We start from the raw sequence: 6,102 nt of genomic DNA, 5'->3' as shown, positions 1-6,102 counted from the left end.
TTTGAATCATTGAGATTTCCTAATATTTAATTACAAACAAAATCGATAAGTTGTCTCAGCTATGCACTCATTATCGACGATAGTTTTGTAGCTATTAGGGTGAACCAAAACTTCGTGCATATTTTATGTTGTTTCAGTTTGTGCAATTTTTAAAAGTCATTAAGAATACTTTGTATGCAGGTGTTATATTTTGTAGCTTTTGAAAAGCTCTTTCATATTTAATTACTAGCTACATGAATTTATTGGTCGTTTAATATTTTTTCGTTTTAGTAAAATTACGAACAATTTTGAGATTCGAGTAGCAAAGAAAATATTATATTCAGTTGTCAATGATTCAATTCAATTTTCCAAGGTGTTACTAAAACGAAAAAAAAAATAAACGATCAATAAATTAATGTAGCTAATAATTAAATATGAAAGAGCTTTCCAAAGGCTACTAAATGATATATAATACTTGCATATAAAGTAATTTGAAAAAACTCAAACAACATAAACAACGCACAAACTTTTGGTTCAACCTAATATCTACATAGAATATTGATGAATAAACTGTGTATTAAAAATTAATTCTCTACATTGTTCAATATGTATAATAAGCGATAAATCGATTTGCTTGCATTGTTTGTGCGAAAAAAATCACTGTGAAGTGCTCCCTTAAGCTTCCTAAGATATTAGAACTAAACGAGTCACACGTTCTCCTTCGATGTTTACGAGGTGCTGTGGAATAGTGTAGTGATATATTTTTAAATCCAATAAAGTTCCTAGGGAAATAAAAATCTGCTGCTTTAGCTAAAACCCTTTTACCGCCTGGCGACGTCCATAACCGTTCTTATGGTTCATAATCGAAGCTTTATTTATGTGGAGCGTTTCGTAATACGCGACGTGACGTTCTTAATCTTCCTGGCGCATAACGGGAAGACGTACAAGCTGCCTTGGTACTTGGAAGTATCGATTCGCATCCAGGCGCACATTGTTCGCGAAGACAGTTCAAGCACATTGAATACCGCGCTATTAATTAAGTTACCATTAATTAGGTTACCATGAAGAAAGTTTATCCGAACCGTGCCCGAGCTAACCGTACCGAGTAATTACGAAATTATTTCGGAAATTGATCTTAAATCCACATCCCTAATTACAGTATTCTCGGATAAATTATCGCATTCTAACTTCCTCAGTTTGAAATTTAATGGTACAGTATTTATTGGTAGAATATATTTTGCGTACATACTTTTTATATGTTTTATACAGTCGATTCCACAAGTGTTCGTGCCTTTTATGTCTACTGGAAAAACATGTCCAAATTGAACGACAGGTTTGATGTTTTTAAATGAATGTTTCATTTATTATTTGGGTATTAATTGAAAATGAAGTGTAAAGAGAACGACGATGAAAGATGAACTTAACGAAAGATGACCTGCATACGACCCTTGATTTATAGCCAACCCTAATTTAATACTTTACTGATCGGTAGCCTATTAATCGTCTCTTTTCCATGACAAGCAATACTTTCTTATTTATTACTGAGATAGTACGACCACGTTGTATGCTCCCATTATTATGCGAATCATGAAATATTATATAAATAAAATTCATAAAACGATTGTAATGGATAAAATAAATTTTGTATAATACTGATGTTATGAAACTGAACAATATTATTAAATTTAACTACATAAAGTGTTAATGCAATTAATTTCTAAAAGAGAAATTGAATGCAAGTCGAATAGAAAACAGCTGGGTTGAAAGGGCTAAATGTAACGTCAAGGCAATTTGTTGGTGAACTAATTAAATCGAACGGTTTCATTAATTCCCACCGATCTCTGCGTAAATTAGACACACGGCTCAACGGAAATAAAGAGCGTTTCCGTGACTGTCGCGGTGCGCCCGCGAGGAAGTTTAGAATCCCCGTTAACCGCGATTCCCAAGAACTCGCGGGGCTTATACGAGCGAGGATTACTCCGTCTCTCGGTTTCTCTTTCGTCGTTGCACCGCCCCTCTGCGTTGTATCGTCGACGCGATAGTGAAACTTACACCGGCGTTCTAGGGGGATGATCTGGGCCATGATCGTCCGGAATGAGGGAACGATGGCGTGGCTGGGATATCGAACACCTGGAAGCTAATGGTGCAGCGCCCCAGCCGCCAACCGTCGCACCGTTTCCGTGGCGTCGCGACGCCCGCACCGACGTTTATAGCGATCATTTGTAAGGACACCGAAGAAGCTTGGCAAGTGAACTGTCTTAAACGTGATTACGTTCGCGCTGCCCTCGAGGAATACATGCGACGTTCCACGGTTGTCAGCTTGGACGATAAATCGAGTTAGACGCCGCTTCTATTCGCAGGTTGACGTTCAGGTGAACGTCAGGTTGGTCGTACATGTATCAAGGAGCACGGGATTAAACGTCAGGGGAAACATTTTGGCAGTGGAAGACCGTGTACTGCTCGACGAATTCCTCGTGAGACTCTACGCTTCTCGAATAGTTCGCGATATTAATCAGTAATTTTGTGGAAGAGCAGAGGTATTTGTGGATGGTATTTCATGGATTTCAAGTTTAGAACACTTAATTTTAGTCGATACTCGGGAAAGTGAAATTTAATGATTATTTAAAGTTGGAGAAATATTGCATTAAAATGAATTTTTATTTAAAAATTCGATACTTTAAGGGGTGATTAATCACTGTCAATAGGAATTTGAAATTTCTTTTTATCGAATTGCTATTACAAAAATTAATTACTTTATTTAAATAAAGTATATATACAATGTTCGGAGCTTGATGGAACTCATCGAAATAAATAGGAAGTACCCTTTGGTTACTTCAATGCATGTCAGTATGCTTTGCATTTAACAATGATTTATGAGCATGAGCACTACGAATTCTCACAGTGAATTACTCGTAATGCTGCTATTTGAAACAAGAATAGTAGTCCATAACGGAATATTCCAATCTATGCAGTGATTCATTACTGTTGGACCATAAATGAATGAATCGTTTCGATCGGTTTGGTGGTCGTCGATATTGCTACGGGCGCTCAGTTATCTAAAATCATTCGTTCCGGTGCGTACGGTATTTCGAACGTCGGTCTAACGGCTGTATTAATTACCCCTAATTTATCGATGCTCATTCTATACCATTTGATCTGCTCATTACACCTGAATAATCTTGAAGTCCTATCAGTTACAGTTACTGAAATGCTCAATACACGATATATTCATTTTACAATTCATCTGAAATAAGTTTTTCAGTAAGAATATAAAATTATAATAGGGTATTATGAACATTAGATTTGCCAAGAATGGAAAATTTTGCAATTGCCTGCTTACTCTGTTCAAATAACCCTGTATTACCAGAACTATTATTTATTATTTTTAAACGCGTGAAGGAATTCTATATGAATACAGTTCATGAATATCGCAGACGAAGCAAAAAGTACGAGTTCCTCGGAAAAGAGATTCAATGGCACGGTGCATGAAAATCTCAAAAGATTCCGTGGATCCAGGAATACACCTTTTTAGATACTACATAAATATCGAACGGAGCGAAAGGAGATAAACTCTTGTCCGTCCACAGTTCACGAGAGACCGTCGCCGCATCGGTCAGAACTTTAACGCTCAAGGGTGACCCAAGCGATGGACAAAAGGGAATAGAGGCTGTTTTACATAGCAAAGACCAAAGAAGACTACCGCCGCTACCCAACTGGATTCTTAAAGTGGATGTTCCCTTTCAGAATACGAAGGCGCTACGTCCAGTTTCATTTCTTCTCGCACTATTTCACTTTGGACACTTTCCTATGACTAAAAGTTAATTGTTCAAAAATACAACTCTCGAGTAGAAGTTAATTTTCTTTAATGAATTTTAGTCGGAGTAAAAACACCTCGCATAATATAGTCATTATCGAAGAATCAACTTGAATTCGAAGAACTTTGAATATTGTTTCTTCCAAGTTTACTCGTGGCAATTATATAATTTTAAAAAAAAGTAAAACATCTGATGGAAGTTAATTTCGTTCAAACTGTTAACGAATTTTGATGCGATTAATAATATCTCACACGTAATAATTTTGCGAAAGAGCAATTTATCAAAAAGACAAGACACGAGAATCGCCGAGAATCAATCCTGCCTATGACAAAATTGTTAACGTCCGAATTTTAAACAAAAGTAGAGCAATACGACAAGAATCAATAAATCAGAAATCGGTAAGGCATATTCAAGAGTCTAAACCAAAGTAGACGTAAGTTAGTCGCACTGGGAAGGGTGAGAAAGGGTGGCGAGGGGTACGAGTAAATTGCACCCTCGGGGAACGGATTTGACGAGTGGCACGGAGGGGTAGGACGGATCAGAAGTCAGCCAACTTTAATTAAGACACAGGTGTCTCCTTGCCTCTGGATTCCAATCTCTATACATAAAAACATACGATACTGAAGTTTTTTTACCACGATCAAAAGAAATGACTGAGACAAAAAAATGAGTAACTCCTAACTTTTACTCTCGTACAAGTGTGAATTTTAATTCAATTAAGGGTTTGTGTTTCAATGCAATTCAGAATATACATATATAGTTCCAATTAAAACAATGGCAGTTATTAAGTGAATAATATGAACTCAAATGCTTTATTGATAGATAACTTCGAGTTGCACATGTAACTACGTGCAACAGAAAATAATTGACAAATGGACTTAGGCCACTTTTAAAGTAAACGTCTCACATCGTCCTCCCGAAAAGAATGCTAACGATTTTCCATCTGGAGTGACTTTAATGTCAGACAGGGACTTCTTGTCGGAAATTCAGATACAATATCTCAGCCAGAATGGCGGCCGACGCCTAACCCAAGAATCACCTTAATGCATGTATTCATACGGTAAGCTTGCAGTTTGAATCAGAAGCATAAGTAGAATAGGTGTTATGGGGATCATGACATGGACGCACCCTCTTTGACAAAGCAACTGCGGCTTGTCAGATATCTTATAGCTATTTCATTTAAACACTGTCCAAACACCCAAATCCCTGCTGCAAAAGCATGATATCCGACTGTGTCCACGTTAGAGCCTTTTAGGGACTCCTTGCCTCGAGTACACCCCCCAAATATTATGAAACTTTCTCAACTTATTAAATAACACAGATCTGCAATTACAAAACACGTCAGGAATGATAAATTATTAAATTTTAACATGGCTATTTTCTTTAAAATAGTTACTAGTATTTTCAGAAAAATGAAGCATACTTTAGGAATGTTTGTTGTTGTCTGTAAAATAAAGAACGATTCCAATGTTTTCTTTTCTATTATTAATACTGTTCAGGAAGAGTACAAGAATATTTTTGTACGAATTTCATACAAATTATTCATTGATTTATATTAACGTTGAAATAGATGCATAATACACCCAGTTTTTCTGTTCTCTTAAAAAATTATCGCGAAACTCAGAATCACCCTTCAACGACCGAGGGAACAAAGGGTCTCCAATTTAAACCCGAGGAATCGTACAGCTGTCCAATGATCCCACTTTACGACCACGTTGTACGGCAATAAGGATGCCTCTCGAGCCCTCGCGTGACTAATTTCCGACGAACAATTGATAATAATAACTCAATTTTATTTCAGTCCCGCGCACCAACTGCCTGTTGCCTAATCCCGCTACGCTTATAACTCTATATCGTCCTCCATGGTTCCTCGAGAAACGTTCCACGTTATCTACGTTCTCCACCTAACCGTTGATCATCGACCGTTGATCACAGAAAGCCGTCTATAAACTAACCGAACCGGGCTCATGTGGTGGCCACAAGTTCGAGGCCATAATTTTCTCACATAAATACATCTCGCCTAGGTAAAACCTCGTGTGTCTCGGGCCAGTCGACCTTGCTCCAAGACGCACGCGAACTCCATAATTCACCACGACTGTTACTCTAGACGCTCCGAAGGGAAAGGAGTCGTATCTCAATTTTGTCAGGATATAACTATCAACGGTTCGGTAACGAGAAAATCCAGGATGGTTCGGATCCCATAGACGGGGAGGGCTGGTGATTGGGTACCTTTGAAACATCCTGATTCCGTGGCACGTGCGCGATTATCATCCAGTGATGGATAGTAAAGGAGATGGTCGACAGATTT

General features: G+C 37.7%; 1 protein-coding gene across 1 annotated transcript in view; it reads right to left on the bottom strand.

The window, feature by feature from the left end:
- Positions 1–6,102, bottom strand: part of LOC128874883 (uncharacterized) — a 256,873-nt gene that overhangs the window by 173,481 nt on the left and 77,290 nt on the right. The window lies entirely within an intron of this gene.

Source organism: Hylaeus volcanicus, chromosome 4 (assembly GCF_026283585.1).
Source record: "Hylaeus volcanicus isolate JK05 chromosome 4, UHH_iyHylVolc1.0_haploid, whole genome shotgun sequence".
Lineage (NCBI taxonomy): Eukaryota > Metazoa > Arthropoda > Insecta > Hymenoptera > Colletidae > Hylaeus > Hylaeus volcanicus.
This window is presented reverse-complemented; position numbering and strand designations above follow the sequence as displayed.